We start from the raw sequence: 24130 nt of genomic DNA, 5'->3' as shown, positions 1-24130 counted from the left end.
CATACCGTTCATCGACCTGCTGCCGTCGAAGTTCACTTTGAGATGACCAAGGGGTGGAGGTTGGGATACCCAAGAAATAAATGCAAACCGGTGCGCTATGACAGCGTGAAGATACCCCAGATGTCTCTAATCATTTCAGAAGAAAACACAGTGGTAGCGGCGGTAACCTCCCTTGCATGTAGTATAGCTATGTCTACCACCATCCTCAATGGCGACCTTCTCCACTCAAACAAGCCGGCATTTTTGTCCAATCAAATATGGTTGGATAGGTATGCTGTAAGAAACAAGTCATTTTTTTTTTTTAATGGTTACGATAATCCGTCGTTGAATTTCAACTTGATATCGATGATGAGACACCGGTCTGTCGGTCCAGAGTCCAGACCGGTCTGGGAATGAGAAGACTCGGAGATCGAGGATTCAGCCGCCGTTCATCTCGGATCAGACGGTGCGTAATCACTGCCGGTATCTTCACAAACCCTAGCCCTCTTTATATTCCCGGGCCTTGGCTATTTCTCGGCCGAAGTACGCGAGTCCGAGCGCTTCAGGAGGAGCAGAGGGGGAGGCCGCGGCGCTTAGGAGGACAAAATGGTTTGATTTTTTGCTGTTCTTGTCTCGATCCAAATTATCCAACTTATAGTAGCAATATTAATTTGTGCTGTTGTTTTTTTCCGATCGATCGGGGTTTAATAAAGTTTGCAAGCTTTGCCACTTGATCTAGATTTTTGTTCGCAAGGCTCTGAAAATTTTCTTTGCAACTAAAAGTTCTTTATTAGGTTTTATATGAAGTTTTTCTTATTGAAATCTTTTTGTTTTGGGTTGTGAGACATTCATTATCTATGGAGGATTATTTGGTTGGCTATTATCTTGGATCGATCACATAATGCTTTTGTTTTTTCTTTTCCTTTCTTTAAACCGAAGAAGAAAAATGAAGCAACTGAACAGCATGTATGCTTAAATCATTTGCTTTTTTGAATTGCTTGCAAAATCTTCAGAGCATTTGGAAGCAAAGATTTGTTGCTTTCAAAATAGAGTGAAAATAGAACCAGAGAATGGCAGAAGTTTTCTGCAAATGCTATCTTCCACATCAATTTCTAGTTAACCAGTTTGTCGGAAAAAAAAAAAACAAAGACAGCTCTAATGCCACATAGGTCCTGAACATGGGTGGGATTCATGATTTTTTTTTTTTTTGATACATGCAACTGTAGTTGCTGTAGCTTGATTTGTGTGTGTACGTATGCATGCCTGTGTTTGGAGAGTTTCAAGTGGGAATTGTAAGAACAAAGACCCTATTTAGTTGGATCCACTATAGGAGGTGACTTCACTTGTTGTTTTAACTATATCCTTATGCTTATTTCATTCTAAATATGCTGACATATTAAAAATGAATGAACGTACAATTAACAAAAAAAAGGTATTGATAGAATTTTTTCTTACTTGTAACTTTGCAAACATACATGTATTGTTCGTACTTTCTCTCTTACATATTCAAAAGATTGAACTGGTTGGTTGTTACCTTGGCATCCCTCTCAAAGGTGCTAGAATCATTATTCAAGACATTCAACCTATTAGATTCCACATCTTGGGTCATCTTGATTCAAGGAAATGGAAAACTATATCCATTACAAGTTGTTTATATGTAGCAGAGCAATAATGTTTTGAAGCATTGCGGGGTCAATATGTGGAATGAAGGGAATTGAGTATTAAGACAAGCTGATGGCTTCGATCATAAGCTATCGTAAGCTATAGTTCTGAATTAACTATCTTGAAAGTAAAGCAATCCTCATTGTTGGCTCTTGATAGCAATAAGCAGTCATCGATAAATAGTAGATGGTTGAAAGTACATCTATCTCTCTTTGTTTTATATCTAGACAAGCGTCCAGCATCTATTTCAAGATCAAGAGCCATGTTCAACATTTCAGAGCGCAGTATGAAGAGGTAAAGAGGAAAGGAGAAAGGGGCATCTCAATCGCATAAATGATTTAAAGGTGCTAGTGGAAGAGCCATTAATCAATACGAGAAAATTGGGTTCATGTAACAATCATTAATCCAAGCAATCCACTTCTCAAGGAAAGAAAACTTTCTCATGACACCCTCGTTTGGTCTTAGTATACTCGATCATAAGTCCTATTCATATATAGATTAATAGTGATTACAGATTACAGAGTTTCTCCAGCCTTGTGTGATAAATCAATAGCCTCCAGAGCGAAGATGCTACAATAGGGAATAGAAATTAAAGGCCACTTTCTCCTCAAGCACCAAATCATCAATGGCGACCTTTCTAAGAGCTTGGACTTTGTTACTATTTGTTTAAGCCAAATACCCAAATGATTATCATTATAAACGTTCGCATAAAAGTTCCCGCACAATAAGGTCAAAATGGTAAATTTGGTTCTGGCAAGCCGAGAAACCCTAGAAAGCGCTATATAAAACGTCTGCCGCCTCCTGCGTTTCTAAGATGTCGAAGCGAGGTAACGCCTCTCTCGCTTTCTGGCCCTCCCTACCCCCGCCTCCGGATTTTCTCGATATCCTTTGCTTCCATCTTGTGATCTGATTAGGGTTTTATGATCCGATTCATCTAGCCAAATGAATCGCGGTCATGGCATTAGATCCTTTTTGCTTTGCTCAAAGATGTCTTCAGATGAGAGCCTTCTTGTCTTTGTTGTTTGCTTTAGGGAAAACAATAAGAGATCGATGCAGAAGCCTTGCAAGTTTAATCTTTGCTGGATGAATGCGTCCGATTTTAGGGCGATTGTAAGGCTTGATTCCTTCATCAAACCAATTGGATTCCATTTTTTCATTTAAGTTTTGGTCTTCCGTTTTTTCCTCCTGGAAAGCTTACGCTTTATTAGATCTCTCCTGATTTTTTTATCAGTTTCTGCTAGATACGCAGTGAAAAGTCTTGACTCCGCGCCTTCTTATTTGTTTTTTATTAGCATTTTTTTTAAAGATTTTACCATGTTATTTAGATGCTTGTGAGAGACAAGTGATTATTAAGACCGTTTAGGTGTCTATTGATTTATGGTTCTTGTTTTTTATGATTCTTTGTAGGAAAATCTATAATCTCGCATTTCTACTTCCGTTTTCAAACAAAAAAAAGGCTTTTTTTGTCCTTTGTATTTATTTTTGTTATATTCAAGAATTAGTATATTGGTTGTTTTTGGGTAGATTATATTTTAGAATTGAGTTAGCATTGTCTCACCGATTTATCATTTGTTGCAATACATAGGACGAGGAGGTTCTGCCGGAAATAAGTTCCAGATGTCGCTAGGTATGAAGGGCCGTCTCAACCGGTTTCCCACTGCTTGTGTTGGGATATGGTGATGGGGATACGATGATGGCCCCTGTCAAAATGGGTAAGCCTGACCTCAGAAAGAAAAGAAGGTCATGCCTGCTGTCATTGTAACGCAGCGGAGGCCATGTCGCAGAAAGGATGGTGTCTATATGTACTTTGAAGGTATCTCTTTTATTATAAAACTCCGCTTGTATTTTTTTTCTAGTTACCAAAAAAATTATCATAGCAATGCTTTGTCATCTTTTAACGCATCCGTTGATCAGTAGCACCCACTGGATCTGATAGTTAGGTCTGATAGTTGATACTTCAGTTTTGGTGCCGAGCCAAGACCGAGCACTAATACTTCTTTGATTATGTCGGTTATGATATCTGTACCAATCACCAGATGTTAGCTGGTGCACAATGCTACTGCACAATTGGTAACGGAACTTTTTGATTTTTTGATAGATATGATTGTTTGTAATTGCTTTAAGCATGCTACCATGTGTTTTTTCCACACAATACAATTTTCTATTGGCTTCTGTGATTTGACGAAATTATTGAATTTTTGGGCTGATATGATCACCTTATTTATTATTTTGCTGTCTGAGATTTTGAATGTTTGTAGCTTGTATTGCTAAATCATCTATTATGTCCATCGAAACATCAGAGAAGTTTTTTTGGTATCTCATCTTTTTTGCTTTCTCCATTTGCAAGAGTTTTGATCCATTTGATGATGATAGAGAGATTTTTTTCTGAGTGAAAATCTCTGTAACTTGTTGGAGCGAACCCATCATGTTTTGTTTATTGTAAGTGAATGTCACAAAGAATGTCTTTGGATGTTAATGTTTCTTTTGAAAGTGCAATACTTTAAGGAAGTACTTCGACCTAGAAACAGTCTCATGTTCTATTACTTGAGGAAGCAATGTTGTTGCTGTTACCTTTTGGAATTGAACATGAGACATGCATATTCCTTTATTCTTTTGGTTTTTTATTTAAACTAAGAATCAGAGAAGACATGTTGTTTTCTACCCCAGCAACAAGGAGTGGCTAGTGTTAGGTGTGACGATGGAGATTTTTCTGGGTGATAATCTCCTTAACTTGTTGGAGCAAACCAATCATGTTTGTAAATTCCTAAGTAAACGTCACATAGAAAGTCTTTGGGTGTTGATGGTTCTTTTAGAAAGTTCAACTTTTCAGAAAGTTCCTCCACCTGATGGCAGTCTCATATTCTATCGCCTGGAGAAGCAGCATCGTTGCCATTACCTTTCGAGACTGGCCATGAGGCATACATACACCTCTATTCTTTTTTTTAATTTAAACTAAGCATGGAGTAGATGATTCGTTTTTTACCTAGTTGCTTCTTGCTACAATGTGTAGGTGGCTAGTGTTAAGCGTGACGAAGGAGATTTTTCTGGGTGAAAATATTCTTAACTTTATGGAGCAAACCAATCATGTTTGTAAATTCCTAAGTAAACGTCACATAGAAAGTCCTTTGGGTGTTTATGGTTCTTCTAGAAAGTTCAATCTTTTCAGGAAGTTCCTTCACCTGATGGCAGTCTCATATTCCATCGCCTGGAGAAGCAGCATCGCAGCCATTACCTTTCGGGACTGGCCATGAGACATACATACATCTCTATTCTTTTATATTTTTATTAAAACTAAGCATAGAGTAGTTGTGTTTCATGTTTTTACCCAACCACTTCCCACTACAAGGAGTGGGTGGCTAGTGTTAAGTGTGACGAAGGAGATTTTTCTGGGTGAAAATCTTCTTAACTTGTTGGAGCAAACCAATCATGTTTGTAAATTCCTAAGTAAACATCACGTAGAAAGTCCTTTGGGTGTTGATGGTTCTTCTAGAAAGTTCAATCCTTTCAGAAAGTTCCTCCACTTGATGATGGTCTCATATTCCATCGCCTGGAGAAGCAGCATCGCTGGCATTACCTTTCGGGACTGGCCATGAGACATACATACACCTCTTTTCTTTTATCTTTTTATTTAAACCAAGCATCGAGTAGATGTGTTTTATTTTTTACCCAGCTGCTTCTTGCTGCAAGGAGTGGGTGGCTAGTGTTAAGTGTGACCATGGAGGTTTTTCTGGGTGTCTTCAGATGAGCGCCTTCTTGTCTTTGTTGTTTGCTTTAGGGAAAACAAAAGAGACCGATGTGGAAGCCTTGCAAGTTTAATCTTTGCTGGATGAATGCGTCCGATTTTAGGGCAATTGTAAGGCTTGATTTCTTCATCAAACCAATTGGATTCCATTTTTTCATTCAAGTTTTGGTCTTCCGTTTTTTCCTCCTGGAAAGCTTACGCTTTATTATATCTCTCCTAATTTTTTTATTAGTTTCTGCTAGATACGCAGTGAAAAGTCTGGACTCCGCACCTTCTTATTTGTTTTTTATTAGCAGATATTTTTTAAGATTTTACCATGTTATTTAGATGCTTGTGAGAGACAAGTGATTATTAAGACCGTTTAGGTGTCTATTGATTTATGGTTCTCGTTTTTTATGATTCTTTGCAGGAAAATCTATAATCTCGCATTTCTACTTCCGTTTTCAAACAAAAAAAAGGCTTTTTTTGTCCTTTGTATTTATTTTTGTTATATTCAAGAATTAGTATATTGGTTGTTTTTGGTGTAGATTATATTTTAGAAATGAGTTAGCATTGTCTCACCGATTTATCATTTGTTGCAATACATAGGACGAGGAGGTTCTGCCGGAAATAAGTTCCAGACGTCGCTAGGTATGAAGGGCCGTCTTAACCGGTTTCCCACTGCTTGTGTTGGGATATGGTGATGGGGATACGGTGATGGCCCCTGTCAAAAAGGGTAAGCCTGACCTCAGAAAGAAAAGAAGGTCATGCCTGCTGTCATTGTAACGCAGCGGAGGCCATGGCACAGAAAGGATGGTGTCTATATGTACTTTGAAGGTATCTCTTTTATTATAAAACTCCGCTTGTATTTTTTTTCTAGTTACCAAAAAAATTATCATAGCAATGCTTTGTCATCTTTTAACGCATCCGTTGATCAGTAGCACCCACTGGATCTGATAGTTAGGTCTGATAGTTGATACTTCAGTTTTGGTGGCGAGCCAAGACCGAGCACTAATACTTCTTTGATTATGTCGGTTATGATATCTGTACCAATCACCAGATGTTAGCTGGTGCACAATGCTACTGCACAATTGGTAACGGAACTTTTTGATTTTTTGATAGATATGATTGTTTGTAATTGCTTTAAGCATGCTACCATGTGTTTTTTTCACACAATACAATTTTCTATTGGCTTCTGTGATTTGACGAAATTATTGAATTTTTGGGCTGATATGATCACCTTATTTATTATTTTGCTGTCTGAGATTTTGAATGTTTGTCGCTTGTATTGCTAAATCATCTATTATGTCCATCGAAACATCAGAGAAGTTTTTTTTGGTATCTCATCTTTTTTGCTTTGTCCATTTGCAAGAGAGTTTTGATCCATTTGATGATGATAGAGAGATTTTTTTCTGAGTGAAAATCTCTGTAACTTGTTGGAGCGAACCCATCATGTTTTGTTTATTGTAAGTGAATGTCACAAAGAATGTCTTTGGATGTTAATGTTTCTTTTGAAAGTGCAATACTTTAAGGAAGTACTTCGACCTAGAAACAGTCTCATGTTTTATTACCTGAGGAAGCAATGTTGTTGCTGTTACCTTTTGGAATTGAACATGAGACATGCATATTCCTTTATTCTTTTGGTTTTTTATTTAAACTAAGAATCAGAGAAGGCATGTTGTTTTCTACCCAGCAACAAGGAGTGGCTAGTGTTAGGTGTGATGATGGAGATTTTTCTGGGTGTTAATCTCCTTAACTTGTTGGAGCAAACCAATCATGTTTGTAAATTCCTAAGTAAACATCACATAGAAAGTCTTTGGGTGTTGATGGTTCTTTTAGAAAGTTCAACCTTTCAGAAAGTTCCTCCACCTGATGGCAGTCTCATATTCTATCGCCTGGAGAAGCAGCATCGTTGCCATTACCTTTCGGGACTGGCCATGAGGCATTCATACACCTCTATTCTTTTTTTTTATTTAAACTAAGCATGGAGTAGATGATTCATTATTTACCTAGTTGCTTCTTGCTACAATGTGTGGGTTGTTAGTGTTAAGCGTGCGAAGGAGATTTTTCTGGGTGAAAATCTTCTTAACTTTTTGGAGCAAACCAATCATGTTTTTAAATTCCTAAGTAAACGTCACATAGAAAGTCCTTTGGGTGTTGATGGTTCTTCTAGAAAGTTCAATCCTTTCCGGAAGTTCCTCCACCTGATGGTAGTCTCATATTCCATCGCCTGGAGAAGCAGCGTCGCTGCCATTACCTTTCGGGACTAGCCATGAGACATACATACATCTCTATTCTTTTATATTTTTATTAAAACTAAGCATAGAGTAGTTGTTTTTTCATGTTTTTACCCAACCACTTCCCACTACAAGGAGTGGGTGGCTAGTGTTAAGTGTGACGAAGGAGATTTTTTTGGGTGAAAATCTTCTTAACTTGTTGGAGCAAACCAATCATGTTTGTAAATTCCTAAGTAAACGTTACATAGAAAGTCCTTTGGGTGTTGATGGTTCCTCTAGAAAGTTCAATCCTTTCAGGAAGTTCCTCCACCTCATGATGGTCTCATATTCCATCGCTTGGAAAAGCAGCATCGCTGCCATTACCTTTCGGGACTGGCCATGAGACATACATACACCTCTTTTCTTTTATTTTTTTATTTAAACCAAGCATAGAGTAGATGTGTTTCATTTTTTACCCAGCTGCTTCTTGCTACAATGAGTGGGTGGCTAGTGTTAAGTGTGACCAAGGAGGTTTTTCTGGGTGTCTTCAGATGAGCGCCTTCTTGTCTTTGTTGTTTGCTTTAGGGAAAACAAAAGAGACCGATGTAGAAGCCTTGCAAGTTTAATCTTTGCTGGATGAATGCGTCCGATTTTAGGGCGATTGTAAGGCTTGATTCCTTCATCAAACCAATTGGATTCCATTTTTTCATTCAAGTTTTGGTCTTCCGTTTTTTCCTCCTGGAAAGCTTACGCTTTATTAGATCTCTCCTAATTTTTTATCAGTTTCTGCTAGATACGCAGTGAAAAGTCTTGACTCTACACCTTCTTATTTGTTTTTTATTAGCAGATATTTTTTAAGATTTTACCATGTTATTTAGATGCTTGTGAGAGACAAGTGATTATTAAGACCGTTTAGGTGTCCATTGATTTATGGCTCTAGTTTTTTATGATTCTTTGCAGGAAAATCTATAATCTGGCATTTTTACTTCCGTTTTCAAACAAAAAAGGTTTTTTTTGTCGTTTGTATTTATTTTTGTTATATTCAAGAATTAGTATATTGGTTGTTTTTGGTGTAGATTATATTTTAGAATTGAGTTAGCATTGTCTCACCGATTTATCATTTGGTGCAATACATAGGACGAGGAGGTTCTGCCGGAAATAAGTTCCAGATGTCGCTGGGTATGAAGGGCCGTCTCAACCGGTTTCCCACTGCTTGTGTTGGGATATGGTGATGGGGATACGGTGATGGCCCCTGTCAAAAAGGGTAAGCCTGACCTCAAAAAGAAAAGAAGGTCATGCCTGCTGTCATTGTAACGCAGCGGAGGCCATGGCGCAGAAAGGATGGTGTCTATATGTTCTTTGAAGGTATCTCTTTTATTATAAAACTCCGCTTGTATTTTTTTCTAGTTACCAAAAAAATTATCATAGCAATGCTTTGTCATCTTTTAACGCATCCGTTGATCAGTAGCACCCACTGGATCTGATAGTTGATACTTCAGTTTTGGTGGCGAGCCAAGACTTAGCACTAATACTTCTTTGATTATGTCGGTTATGATATCCGTACAAATCACCAGATGTTAGCTGGTGCACAATGCTACTGCACAATTGGTAACGGAACTTTTTGATTTTTTGATAGATATGATTGTTTGTAATTGCTTTAAGCATGCTACCATGTTTTTTTTCCACACAATACAATTTTCTATTGGCTTCTGTGATTTGACGAAATTATTGAATTTTTGAGCTGATATGATCACCTTATTTATTATTTTGCTGTCTGAGATTTTGAATGCTTGTAGCTTGTATTGCTAAATCATCTATTATGTCCATCGAAACATCAGAGAAGTTTTTTTTGGTATCACATCTTTTTTGCTTTCTCCATTTGCAAGAGAGTTTTGATCCATTTGATGATGATAGAGAGATTTTTTTCTGAGTGAAAATCTCTGTAACTTGTTGGAGCGAACCCATCATGTTTTGTATATTGTAAGTGAATGTCACAAAGAAAGTCTTTGGATGTTAATGTTTCTTTTGAAAGTACAATACTTTAAGGAAGTACTTCGACCTAGAAACAGTCTCATATTCTATTGCCTGAGGAAGCAATGTTGTTGCTGTTACCTTTTGGAATTGAACATGAGACATGCATATTCCTTTATTCTTTTGTTTTTTTATTTAAACTAAGAATCAGAGAAGACATGTAGTTTTCTACCCAACTGCCTGTTGCTACAAGGAGTGGCTAGTGTTAGGTGTGACGAAGGAGATTTTTCTGGGTGATAATCTCCTTGACTTATTGGAGCAAACCAATCATGTTTGTAAATTCCTAAGTAAACATCACATAGAAAGTCTTTGGGTGTTAATGGTTCTTCTAGAAAGTTCAACCTTTCAGAAAGTTCCTCCACCTGATGGCAGTCTCATATTCCATCGCCTGGAGAAGCAGCATCGCTGCCATTACCTTTCGGGACTGGCCATGAGACATACATACACCTCTATTCTTGTTTTTTTATTTAAACTAAGCATGGAGTAGATGATTCATTTTTTACGTAGTTGCTTCTTGCTACAATGTGTGGGTGGCTAGTGTTAAGCGTGACGAAGGAGATTTTTCTGGGTGAAAATCTTCTTAACTTTTTGGAGCAAACCAATCATGTTTGTAAATTCCTAAGTAAACGTCACATAGAAAGTCCTTTGGGTGTTGATGGTTCTTCTAGAAAGTTCAAACCTTTCGGGAAGTTCCTCCACCTGATGGCAGTCTCATATTCCATCGCCTGGAGAAGCAGCATCGCTGCCATTACCTTTCGGGACTGGCCATGAGACATACATACATCTCTATTCTTTTATATTTTTATTAAAACTAAGCATAGAGTAGTTGTGTTTCATGTTTTTACCCAACCACTTCCCACTACAGGGAGTGGGTGGCTAGTGTTAAGTGTGACGAAGGAGATTTTTCTGGGTGAAAATCTTCTTAACTTGTTGGAGCAAACCAATCATGTTTGTAAATTCCTAAGTAAACATCACATAGAAAGTCCTTTGGGTGTTGATGGTTCTTCTAGAAAGTTCAATCATTTCAGGAAGTTCCTCCACCTGATGATGGTCTCATATTCCATCGCCTGGAGAAGCAGCATCGCTGCCATTACCTTTCGGGACTGGCCATGAGACATACATACACCTCTTTTCTTTTATTTTTTTATTTAAACCAAGCATAGAGTAGATGTGTTTCATTTTTTACCTAGCTGCTTCTTGCTGCAAGGAGTGGGCGGCTAGTGTTAAAAGGAGGTTTTTCTGGGTGTCTTTAGATGAGCGCCTTCTTGTCTTTGTTGTTTGCTTTAGGGAAAACAAAAGAGACCGATGTAGAAGCCTTGCAAGTTTAATCTTTGCTGGATGAATGCGTCCGATTTTAGGGCGATTGTAAGGCTTGATTCCTTCATCAAACCAATTGGATTTCATTTTTTCATTCAAGTTTTGGTCTTCCGTTTTTTCCTCCTGGAAAGCTTACGCTTTATTAGATCTCTCCTAATTTTTTTATCAGTTTCTGCTAGATACGCAGTGAAAAGTCTTGACTCCACACCTTCTTATTTGTTTTTTATTAGCAGATATTTTTGAAGATTTTACCATGTTATTTAGATGCTTGTGAGAGACAAGTGATTATTAAGACCGTTTAGGTGTCTATTGATTTATGGCTCTCGTTTTTTATGATTCTTTGCAGGAAAATCTATAATCTGGCATTTCTACTTCCGTTTTCAAACAAAAAAGGCTTTTTTTGTCCTTTGTATTTATTTTTGTTATATTCAAGAATTAGTATATTGGTTGTTTTTGGTGTAGATTATATTTTAGAATTGAGTTAGCATTGTCTCACCGATTTATCATTTGGTGCAATACATAGGACGAGGAGGTCCTGCCGGAAATAAGTTCCAGATGTCGCTCGGTATGAAGGGCCGTCTCAACCGGTTTCCCACTGCTTGTGTTGGGATATGGTGATGGGGACACAGTGATGGCCCCTGTCAAAAAGGGTAAGCCTGACCTCAAAAAGAAAAGAAGATCATGCATGCTGTCATTGTAACGCAGCGGAGGCCATGGCGCAGAAAGGATGATGTCTATATGTTCTTTGAAGGTATCTCTTTTATTATAAAACTCCGCTTGTATTTTTTTTTAGTTACCAAAAAAATTATCATAGCAATGCTTTGTCATCTTTTAACACATCCGTTGATCAGTAGCACCCACTGGATCTGATAGTTAGATCTGATAGTTGATACTTCAGTTTTGGTGGCGAGCCAAGACCGAGCACTAATACTTCTTTGATTATGTCGGTTATGATATCTGTACCAATCACCAGATGTTAGCTGGTGCACAATGCTACTGCACAATTGGTAACGGAACTTTTTGATTTTTTGATAGATATGATTATTTGTAATTGCTTTAAGCATGCTACCATGTGTTTTTTCCACACAATACAATTTTCTATTGGCTTCTGTGATTTGACAAAATTATTGAATTTTTGAGCTGATATGATCACCTTATTTATTATTTTGCTGTCTGAGATTTTGAATGCTTGTAGCTTGTATTGCTAAATCATCTATTATGTCTATCGAAACATCAGAGAAGTTTTTTTTGGTATCACATCTTTTTTGCTTTCTCCATTTGCAAGAGAGTTTTGATCCATTTGATGATGATAGAGAGATTTTTTTCTGAGTGAAAATCTCTGTAACTTGTTGGAGCGAACCGATCATGTTTTGTATATTGTAAGTGAATGTCACAAAGAAAGTCTTTGGATGTTAATGTTTCTTTTGAAAGTACAATACTTTAAGAAAGTACTTCGACCTAGAAACAGTCTCATATTCTATTGCCTGAGGAAGCAATGTTGTTGCTGTTACCTTTTGGAATTGAACATGAGACATGCATATTCCTTTATTCTTTTGTTTTTTTATTTAAACTAAGAATCAGAGAAGACATGTTGTTTTCTACCCAACTGCCTGTTGCTACAAGGAGTGGCTAGTGTTAGGTGTGACGAAGGAGATTTTTCTGGGTGATAATCTCCTTAACTTATTGGAGCAAACCAATCATGTTTGTAAATTCCTAAGTAAGCATCACATAGAAAGTCTTTGGGTGTTAATGGTTCTTCTAGAAAGTTCAACCTTTCAGAAAGTTCCTCCACCTGATGGCAGTCTCATATTCCATCGCCTGGAGAAGCAGCATCTGCCATTACCTTTCGGGACTGGCCATGAGACATACATACACCTCTGTTCTTGTTTTTTTATTTAAACTAAGCATGGAGTAGATGATTCATTTTTTACGTAGTTGCTTCTTGCTACAATGTGTGGGTGGCTAGTGTTAAGCGTGACGAAGGAGATTTTTCTGTGTGAAAATCTTCTTAACTTTTTGGAGCAAACCAATCATGTTTGTAAATTCCTAAGTAAACGTCACATAGAAAGTCCTTTGGGTGTTGATGGTTCTTCTAGAAAGTTCAAACCTTTCGGGAAGTTCCTCCACCTGATGGCAGTCTCATATTCCATCGCCTGGGGAAGCAGCATCGCTGCCATTACCTTTCGGGACTGGCCATGAGACATACATACATCTCTATTCTTTTATATTTTTATTAAAACTAAGCATAGAGTAGTTGTGTTTCATGTTTTTACCCAACCACTTCCCACTACAGGGAGTGGGTGGCTAGTGTTAAGTGTGACGAAGAAGATTTTTCTGGGTGAAAATCTTCTTAACTTGTTGGAGCAAACCAATCATGTTTGTAAATTCTTAAGTAAACATCACATAGAAAGTCCTTTGGGTGTTGATGGTTCTTCTAGAAAGTTCAATCATTTCAGGAAGTTCCTCCACCTGATAATGGTCTCATATTCCATCGCCTGGAGAAGCAGCATCGCTGCCATTACCTTTCGGGACTGGCCATGAGACATATATACACCTCTTTTCTTTTATTTTTTTATTTAAACCAAGCATAGAGTAGATGTGTTTCATTTTTTACCTAACTGCTTCTTGCTGCAAGGAGTGGGCGGCTAGTGTTAAAAGGAGGTTTTTCTGGGTGTCTTCAGATGAGCGCCTTCTTGTCTTTGTTGTTTGCTTTAGGGAAAACTAAAGAGACCGATGTAGAAGCCTTGCAAGTTTAATCTTTGCTGGATGAATGCTTCCGATTTTAGGGCGATTGTAAGGCTTGATTCCTTCATCAAACCAATTGGATTTCATTTTTTCATTCAAGTTTTGGTCTTCCGTTTTTTCCTCCTGGAAATCTTACGCTTTATTAGATCTCTCCTAATTTTTTTATCAGTTTCTGCTAGATACGTAGTGAAAAGTCTTGACTCCACACCTTCTTATTTGTTTTTTATTAGCAGATATTTTTTAAGATTTTACCATGTTATTTAGATGCTTGTGAGAGACAAGTGATTATTAAGACCGTTTAGGTGTCTATTGATTTATGGCTCATTTTTTATGATTCTTTGCAGGAAAATCTATAATCTGGCATTTCTACTTCCGTTTTCAAACAAAAAAGGCTTTTTTTGTCCTTTGTATTTATTTTTGTTATATTCAAGAATTAGTATATTGGTTGTTTTTGGTGTAGATTATATTTTAGAATTGAGTTAGCATTGTCTCACCGATTTATCATTTGGTGCAATACATAGGACGAGGAGGTTCTGCCGGAAATAAGTTCCAGATGTCGCTGGGTATGAAGGGCCGTCTCAACCGGTTTCCCACTGCTTGTGTTGGGATATGGTGATGGGGATACAGTGATGGCCCCTGTCAAAAAGGGTAAGCCTGACCTCAAAAAGAAAAGAAGGTCATGCCTGTTGTCATTGTAACGCAGCGGAGGCCATGGCACAGAAAGGATGGTGTCTATATGTTCTTTGAAGGTATCTCTTTTATTATAAAACTCCGCTTGTATTTTTTTTCTAGTTACCAAAAAAATTATCATAGCAATGCTTTGTCATCTTTTAACGCATCCGTTGATCAGTAGCACCCACTGGTTCTGATAGTTAGATCTGATAGTTGATACTTCAGTTTTGGTGGCGAGCCAAGACCGAGCACTAATACTTCTTTGATTATGTCGGTTATGATATCTGTACCAATCACCAGATGTTAGATGGTGCACAATGCTACTGCACAATTGGTAACGGAACTTTTTGATTTTTTGATAGATATGATTGTTTGTAATTGCTTTAAGCATGCTACCATGTGTTTTTTCCACACAATACAATTTTCTATTGGCTTCTGTGATTTGACGAAATTATTGAATTTTTGAGCTGATATGATCACCTTATTTATTATTTTGCTGTCTGAGATTTTGAATGCTTGTAGCTTGTATTGCTAAATCATCTATTATGTCCATCGAAACATCAGAGAAGTTTTTTTTGGTATCACATCTTTTTTGCTTTCTCCATTTGCAAGAGAGTTTTGATCCATTTGATGATGATAGAGAGATTTTTTTCTGAGTGAAAATCTCTGTAACTTGTTGGAGCGAACCCATCATGTTTTGTATATTGTAAGTGAATGTCACAAAGAAAGTCTTTGGATGTTAATGTTTCTTTTGAAAGTACAATACTTTAAGGAAGTACTTCGACCTAGAAACAATCTCATATTTTATTGCCTGGGGAAGCAATGTTGTTGCTGTTACCTTTTGGAATTGAACATGAGACATGCATATTCCTTTATTCTTTTGTTTTTTTATTTAAACTAAGAATCAGAGAAGACATGTTGTTTTCTACCCTACTGCCTGTTGCTACAAGGAGTGGCTAGTGTTAGGTGTGACGAAGGAGATTTTTCTGGGTGATAATCTCCTTAACTTATTGGAGCAAACCAATCATGTTTGTAAATTCCTAAGTAAACATCACATAGAAAGTCTTTGGGTGTTGATGGTTCTTCTAGAAAGTTCAACCTTTCAGAAAGTTCCTCCACCTGATGGCAGTCTCATATTCCATCGCCTGGAGAAGCAGCATCTGCCATTACCTTTCGGGACTGGCCATGAGACATACATACACCTCTATTCTTGTTTTTTTATTTAAACTAAGCATGGAGTAGATGATTCATTTTTTACGTAGTTGCTTCTTGCTACAATGTGTGGGTGGCTAGTGTTAAGCGTGACGAAGGAGATTTTTCTGGGTGAAAATCTTCTTAACTTTTTGGAGCAAACCAATCATGTTTGTAAATTCCTAAGTAAACGTCACATAGAAAGTCCTTTGGGTGTTGATGGTTCTTCTAGAAAGTTCAAACCTTTCGGGAAGTTCCTCCACCTGATGGCAGTCTCATATTCCATCGCCTGGAGAAGCAGCATCGCTGCCATTACCTTTCGGGACTGGCCATGAGACATACATACATCTCTATTCTTTTATATTTTTATTAAAACTAAGCATAGAGTAGTTGTGTTTCATGTTTTTACCCAACCACTTCCCACTACAGGGAGTGGGTGGCTAGTGTTAAGTGTGACGAAGGAGATTTTTCTGGGTGAAAATCTTCTTAACTTGTTGGAGCAAACCAATCATGTTTGTAAATTCCTAAGTAAACATCACATAGAAAGTCCTTTGGGTGTTGATGGTTCTTCTAGAAAGTTCAATCATTTCAGGAAGTTCCTCCACCTGATGATGATCTCATATTCCATCGCCTGGAGAAGCAGCATCGCTGCCATTACCTTTCGGGACTGGCCATGAGACATACATACACCTCTTTTCTTTTATTTTTTTATTTAAACCAAGCATAGAGTAGATGTGTTTCATTTTTTACCTAGCTGCTTCTTGCTGCAAGGAGTGGGCGGCTAGTGTTAAAAGGAGGTTTTTCTGGGTGTCTTCAGATGAGCGCCTTCTTGTCTTTGTTGTTTGCTTTAGGGAAAACAAAAGAGACCGATGTAGAAGCCTTGCAAGTTTAATCTTTGCTGGATGAATGCGTCCGATTTTAGGGCGATTGTAAGGCTTGATTCCTTCATCAAACCAATTGGATTTCATTTTTTCATTCAAGTTTTGGTCTTCCGTTTTTTCCTCCTGGAAAGCTTACGCTTTATTAGATCTCTCCTAATTGTTTTATCAGTTTCAGCTAGATACGCAGTGAAAAGTCTTGACTCCACACCTTCTTATTTGTTTTTTATTAGCAGATATTTTTTAAGATTTTACCATGTTATTTAGATGCTTGTGAGAGACAAGTGATTATTAAGACCGTTTAGGTGTCTATTGATTTATGGCTCTCGTTTTTTATGATTCTTTGCAGGAAAATCTATAATCTGGCATTTCTACTTCCGTTTTCAAACAAAAAAGGCTTTTTTTGTCCTTTGTATTTATTTTTGTTATATTCAAGAATTAGTATATTGGTTGTTTTTGGTGTAGATTATATTTTAGAATTGAGTTAGCATTGTCTCACCGATTTATCATTTGTTGCAATACATAGGACGAGGAGGTTCTGCCGGAAATAAGTTCCAGATGTCGCTGGGTATGAAGGGCCGTCTCAACCGGTTTCCCACTGCTTGTGTTGGGATATGGTGATGGGGATACGGTGATGGCCCCTGTCAAAAAGGGTAAGCCTGACCTCAAAAAGAAAAGAAGGTCATGCCTGCTGTCATTGTAACGCAGCGGAGGCCATGGCGCAGAAAGGATGGTGTCTATATGTTCTTTGAAGGTATCTCTTTTATTATAAAACTCCGCTTGTATTTTTTTTCTAGTTACCAAAAAAATTATCATAGCAATGCTTTGTCATCTTTTAACGCATCCGTTGATCAGTAGCACCCACTAGATCTGATAGTTAGATCTGATAGTTAGATCTGATAGTTGATACTTCAGTTTTGGTGGCGAGCCAAGACCGAGCACTAATACTTATTTGATTATGTCGGTTATGATATCTGTACCAATCACCAGATGTTAGCTGGTGCACAATGCTACTGCACAATTGGTAACGGAACTTTTTGATTTTTTGATAGATATGATTGTTCGTAATTGCTTTAAGCATGCTACCATGTGTTTTTTCCACACAATACAATTTTCTATTGGCTTCTGTGATTTGATGAAATTATTGAATTTTTGAGCTGATATGTTCACCTTATTTATTATTTTGCTGTCTGAGATTTTGAATGTTTGTAGCTTGTATTGCTAAATCATCTATTATGTCCATCGAAACATCAGAGAAGTTTTTTTTGGTATCACATCTTTTTTGCTTTCTCCATTTGCAAGAGAGTTTTGATCCATTTGATGATGATAGAGAGATTTTTTTCTGAGTGAAAATCTCTGTAACTTGTTGGAGCGAACCCATCATGTTTTGTATATTGTAAGTGAATGTCACAAAGAAAGTCTTTGGATGTTAATGTTTCTTTTGAAAGTGCAATACTTTAAGGAAGTACTTCGACCTAGAAACAGTCTCATATTCTATTGCCTGAGGAAGCAATGTTGTTGCTGTTACCTTTTGGAATTGAACATGAGACATGCATATTCCTTTATTCTTTTGGTTTTTATTTAAACTAAGAATCAGAGAAGACATGTTGTTTTCTACCCAACTGCTTGTTACTACAAGGAGTGGCTAGTGTTAGGTGTGACGAAGGAGATTTTTGTGGGTGATAATCTCCTTAACTTGTTGGAGCAAACCAATCATGTTTGTAAATTCCTAAGTAAACATCACATAGAAAGTCTTTGGGTGTTGATGGTTCTTCTAGAAAGTTCAACCTTTCAGAAAGTTCCTCCACCTGATGGCAGTCTCATATTCCATCGCCTGGAGAAGCAGCATCGCTGCCATTACCTTTCGGGACTGGCCATGAGACATACATACACCTCTATTCTTTTTTTTTTATATTTAAACTAAGCATGGAGTAGATGATTCATTTTTTACCTAGTTGCTTCTTGCTACAATGTGTGGGTGGCTAGTGTTAAGCGTGACGAAGGAGATTTTTCTGGGTGAAAATCTTCTGAACTTTTTGGAGCAAACCAATCATGTTTGTAAATTCCTAAGTAAACGTCACATAGAAAGTCTTTTGGGTGTTGATGGTTCTTCTAGAAAGTTCAATCCTTTCAGAAAGTTCCTCCACCTGATGGCAGTCTCATATTCCATCGCCTGGTGAAGCAGCATCGCTGCCATTACCTTTCGGGACTGGCCATGAGACATACATACACCTCTATTCTTTTTTTCAAATTTAAACTGAGCATGGAGTAGATGATTCATTTTTTTCCTAGTTGCTTCTTGCTACAATGAGTGGGTTGCTAGTGTTAAGCGTGACGAAGGAGATTTTTCTAGGTGAAAATCTTCTTAACTTTTTGGAGCAAACCTATCATGTTTGTAAATTCATAAGTAAACCTCCCATAGAAAGTCCTTTGGGTGTTGATGGTTCTTCTAGAAAGTTCAATCCTTTCAGAAAGTTCCTCCACCTGATGGCAGTCTCATATTCCATCGCCTGGGGAAGCAGCATCGCTGCCATTACCTTTCGGGACTGGCCATGAGACATACATACATATCTATTCTATTATATTTTTATTAAAACTAAGCATAGAGTAGATGTGTTATATGTTTTTACCCAACCACTTCCCACTACAAGGAGTGGGTGGCTAGTGTTAAGTGTGACGAAGAAGATTTTTCTGGGTGAAAATCTTCTTAACTTGTTGGAGCAAACCAATCATGTTTTTGTAAATTCCTAAGCAAACGTCATATATAAAGTTCTTAGGTGTTGATGGTTCTTCTAGAAAGTTCAATCTTTTGAGGAAGTTCCTCCACCTGATGATGGTCTCATATTCCATCGCCTGGAGAAGCAGCATCGCTGCCATTACCTTTCGGGACTGGCCATGTGACATACATACATCTCTTTTCTTTTATTTTTTTATTTAAACTACGCATAGAGTAGATGTGTTTCATTTTTTACCCAGCTGCTTCTTGCTACAAGGAGTGGGTGGCTAGTGTTAAGTGTGACGAAGGAGGTTTTTCTGGGTGAAACTCTTCTTAACTTGTTGGAGCAAACCAATCATGTTTTTGTAAATTCCTAAGTAAACGTCATATAGAAAGTTCTTGGGTGTTGATGGTTCTTCTTGAAGTGCAATCTTTCTAGGAAGTTCCTCCACCTGATGGCAGTCCCATATTCTATGGCCTGGAGGTGCAGCATTGGTGCCATTACCTTTCAGGACTGGCCATGAGACATACATGCACCTCTATTCTTTTGGTTTTGTTTTTTAAATTTAAACTAAGAATAGTGTAGACATGTTGTTTCATTTTTAATCGAACTGCTTCTTGCCACAAGGAATGGCTAGTGTCAGCTGTGACAGAAGGAGATTTTCTGGGTGAAAATCTCCTTAACTTGTTGGAGCAAATCAATCATGTTTGTAAATTCCTAAGTAAACGTCACATAGAAAGTCCTTGGGTGTTGATGGTTCTTCTTGAAAGTTCAATCCTTTCAGGAAGTTCCTCCACTGGATGACGGTCTCATATTCCAGCTCCTTGAGGAGCAACATTGCTGCCATTACTATTTGGGACTGGCCATGGGACAGACATGCACTTTCTCTTTTGTTTCTTGATTAAACTAATCATCACTAGATGCATGCTGTTTCCCACCTTGCTTCTATATGCACGTCTGTTTTATGGTAACTTGAAAAGCAATTTAAGTAGCATAATGTCTTATTTTTAAGTCTTCACCATTGTATGTTTAACAACTTTTAGACTCTTGCTTATAGGCCCTACAATTAAAGAATGTCTTGTAGTTCATCACATTCTTCATTCGCTTCTTATGTTTTTGAAGTTGCTTCCCTACCGGATGAGTGGCCTCCATTGGGTCATTTCTCAGTGAGAAGCATACATTTAACATGGCCAGTATTAAACAGCATGGTGCTTTTTATTGTTGCATTGTGTTACCTGTCTCCTGGTAAATGTCAAATTAAAGAAGCATACATATGCTGGCTGTTTAAACTTTAGGCGGAAAGCACTTTGAAGATTTCATGCAATTTAAGTACCTTGTGTCCGCTGTTGCATGCATGAGTTAGTTTTAGCTAGATGATGTGTATTCTATCATGGTACATGCTTTTGGTTTCATTAGCTATATTTTCAGTAACCTGGCTGTTTACCATTGTGACCTCATTGTCTCGGCACCTCAACATGCCCCATGAAATCAACATGGCTCCTGTTTTTTGGGGATGTCGCCCAGTCTATTACACTTGGATGAGAACCATATAGCCACTTGAGATTATCAAACGTCAATCTATTACACTCATAGAAGAATTGTGGTTATGTAGTCACGGCTACTTTTCATCATGCATTTGCTGTGTGATAATGAAACAGCTGTTTTTGGCTATTTAATGAGCCTAATTCATCATAAAAGCCTATTAAATATTTATAATTTTAAACGAAGGCATGTAAGGAATTGGTTGGGAATTGGCATTAAAACCCTCCTCCTTGTGACCCTATTTATTACAAGCACATGCACGTCAATCGATCAGTTGGTCTTCAACTCTTGAATTGGTCCCGAGCTTTAGGACCCAAACAAAAAATTGAATTGGGTCGAGGCCACTCATATTCTGATCCGGTCTGATCTATTTGCACCCTAGTGATATCCTCTGCATTCATGGCCATGCTAGCTTTTAAGAACTAATAATAATATAGAATTGAAGGGTGGTAATATGTATGTGCGAGAATCGATCCAATTGGCCCGTTCCGAATTGAAGCCGGCAATGCCCATCAACTCCAATCGAAAAAAAACCAAAAAAATTTCCTCTGCCCGATCCTCCGGCTGTTGGATAAGGCCACAGCAATCGGGCTGGCAAAAATCGACGGTCGGCCTTATCCTTTTGCCGACCGAATTTAAAGCATTTTGAAATCATTCAAATACCTCTCATCCCTTGCAATGGAACACCACCGAGCTCCCTCATCTTTTCTTCCTCACCTCCGGTTGCCATCGTGTCGCCGTAGCCGAGCTCCGCCACCCCCCAAACCCCCCTTCTTTCTCTAGCTCCCAGGTGCCCTGTTCCAAGCTTCATCAGCCTCTCTTCTCGCCGGAATCCGGAACTCATTATATATAACAAAATAGGGTCCACACAAGTGATTATCTTCATACCAAAATATTTCTCACATATCCTAGATTTGCATGCATACCATAATTGAGAAACAATCTAAATAGTAATACTCTCTAAATCAGTCATTCTCCCAGATATGTGTGCAGAATTTTAAACTTATCATAAATCAATCTTTTCCCCTCACACCCCGCCCCTTCTCACTTAGGGAATTCACATGCAAATTGGTTTGGATTGGGAAGAAATATTGCAGCTTATAAATGTGGACAGCTTTTTTTATGAGCCTAGAAGGACAACTCCAATGAGCCTTTCTGAATATTTGAATTTCAACCACATCACTACTTTGAATAGAAGCCTGATGGGTCCTCCTCTATCTTCAAAAAAAAAAAAAAATCCTTTCACTTCAGGTTTGAACAAGAAAGGAGTCTCTTCTTCCCTTGATTTCAACCATTCCAACTCATTTTCCCGTTGTGTAGCTTCCCTTTGGTGTTTCTAGGAGACTAGTTGCTTCATATCCTAAGCTTATATCTTCGATAAGTTTTCTCAAAATTATGTTTGGACCAAGGAGTCCAGACAGTATCGGCACGTTCCAACGGTATTCGCATGTTCCAATTGTACCAGCATGTTCCAACAGTATTGGCACTTTCCGATGCTACCAACATGTTCCGATGGTACCAGCATATTTTGACGGCACCATATCATTCCAGGAAGAAAATGGTACGCAAGATGAGCATGGACACCTATTATCTCCCAAAATTGGGATGGACAAGGACACATTTTTTATTCTCTACTTTTATATTCTTGTTAATGACTATTTTAGTCCATCCTAACTGTTCCATATGCCCAGTCCCCTATCAGAAGAAAATTGAGAAGGGGCCAAAAAAAAAAGATTTACACCATTGGTTTACTACAATACATTGAAATTAAACCCTAAGAACAATGTTTATGGAATACATACTTCATATATACATATCATGCATTGTATATACTTCATTTGATTTATCGGTTATCTCTCTATTCGTATTTATTTTATATAGGCATTTCTGATCATTTAAGAATATGTATTTTATTTCTTGATTATGCCTAGAATTTAACGAATGAAATTTGCCTAGTCTAATTCATCAACTATGATACTATAAAGAATTTTTATTTTAAATGTAATGCACATATACATGCATATGACTTACATTTTTCTACTAGACCGCCCCTTCTATAGACAATAAACTATACTTTTGTTTTTATAGTGTATGTATGCATGCATAGGCAAGTATCAATAACAATGTCATATTACAATTACCATTCATTTTTTCTGTTATAATGGCTCAAAATACATCAGATATTTCTTATAAGAAAGAGAGAAGCTCAAACTAAATGGTTGTTAATAGGATAACATGCAACATATTAATTGCGAGACACTGAAAGGGGTACGTCTGTCACGGGATTGTGAATTGTTATGACAAGCATGTGGCCATAATACACCAGATGACGAAGTCCATCTGACTTAGGGTCTGTAATGATAGCTTGATAGATGTGAAGTGGTGTGGTGTTAGATTTGGAGTCTTTGGATGGATCACAGTTTGGCTTGGACTCGTGGAATCTTTCCCTCTTAAGACCTCATCGTTTGCTCCATATTTGGACCACGCAAGCTTTGGCATACCCATTTATTCAAGAGATACTACTAGCATTCAAATGGCATATCCGGCAGAAGAACTTGTCGAGGGGACTGGCCGCCCCGAAGCTGGAGGACCTCAACATACGAGAGCGCTTCCCCATGGAAGTGAGATGGAGAGGATCGAGAGGCTAGGGCTTTGGGGGTTTTCACATGGAGATCGAGTTAAGGGTTCTACGGTTATAGCAGAGGCGTGGAAGAGGTGGAGAGGTTTGAAAAGTTTTCCCTCGTCGGCAGTTGAATTTGTTTTACTTATTTTCTTTCTTCCTCGATTTTGGATACAGAATTCGGTTCTAATCCTTTGAAGAATTTCGCCGGCTTTGATGGAGATAGGAATTGAGGTTGTTGAAAGATGGAGATAAATGTCATCGCGTTGGATTATAGGAGATCAAAATCTTAACCGATATCATGATAAATCCAAAAATAATAAAAATAAAAAGTGTTAATGTAAAGATTTGTTAGTTAAAATATTAAATTTAAAAAATAGATGATTTGAAAAGCTCATGCTGGACGATGTTTTGAGATTGAAGGGCACACTTTACCGTGACCGAACATAAATAGTTTTTGGCTCTTCATTTTAGACTCAAGCTCAATCCATTGGTTTGACCATATCCCGGTGCCTATAAAAAGTTTGAGTAAATTACAAAAATTCTGTTAATATTTACGTTTTATTATATGTATACCTACTAGTTTGTAAAACTTACACTTACACCCAATTAAATTAACGATATTAGTAAATTTGTTTACCTCATATAAAAATTCAAACTTATCCCTGGGTGATGAGTAAATTATAAAAAGCTCCCTAGAATTAGAAGTAAATTATACTTATATCCAATAGTTTGAAAAATCTATGCTTATCCCCTAAGGTCTGTTTTTATCTAACACTTTAATCTATAATTTATTAACACTTTAATCTATGCTTATCCGTCGGCGTTCCTATCTCAAA

At 37.6% G+C, this 24130-nt stretch overlaps 1 long non-coding RNA gene and 1 other non-coding gene across 3 annotated transcripts; both read left to right on the top strand.

Moving 5' to 3' along the window:
- Positions 1-493: 493 nt before the first annotated feature.
- LOC103698322 lies at positions 494-21908 on the top strand. 2 transcript variants are annotated; one of them, XR_005510092.1, is made up of 7 exons: positions 494-588; positions 3227-3454; positions 5972-6199; positions 8716-8943; positions 11450-11677; positions 14193-14420; positions 16939-21908. It is a non-coding gene; the product is annotated as an uncharacterized LOC103698322 (long non-coding RNA). The 2 variants fall into 2 exon arrangements; XR_005510091.1 differs by lacking the exon at positions 11450-11677 and having other exon boundaries at positions 495-588.
- LOC120109010 lies at positions 20251-20382 on the top strand. Its single transcript, XR_005510093.1, has one exon. It is a non-coding gene; the product is annotated as a small nucleolar RNA snoR137 (small nucleolar RNA).
- Positions 21909-24130: the final 2222 nt, after the last annotated feature.

Source organism: Phoenix dactylifera, unplaced genomic scaffold (assembly GCF_009389715.1).
Source record: "Phoenix dactylifera cultivar Barhee BC4 unplaced genomic scaffold, palm_55x_up_171113_PBpolish2nd_filt_p 001714F, whole genome shotgun sequence".
NCBI classification, from domain to species: Eukaryota; Viridiplantae; Streptophyta; class Magnoliopsida; order Arecales; family Arecaceae; genus Phoenix; species Phoenix dactylifera.
Note: the sequence above shows the minus strand (reverse complement) of the source record. Positions and strands in the feature narration are given on the sequence as shown.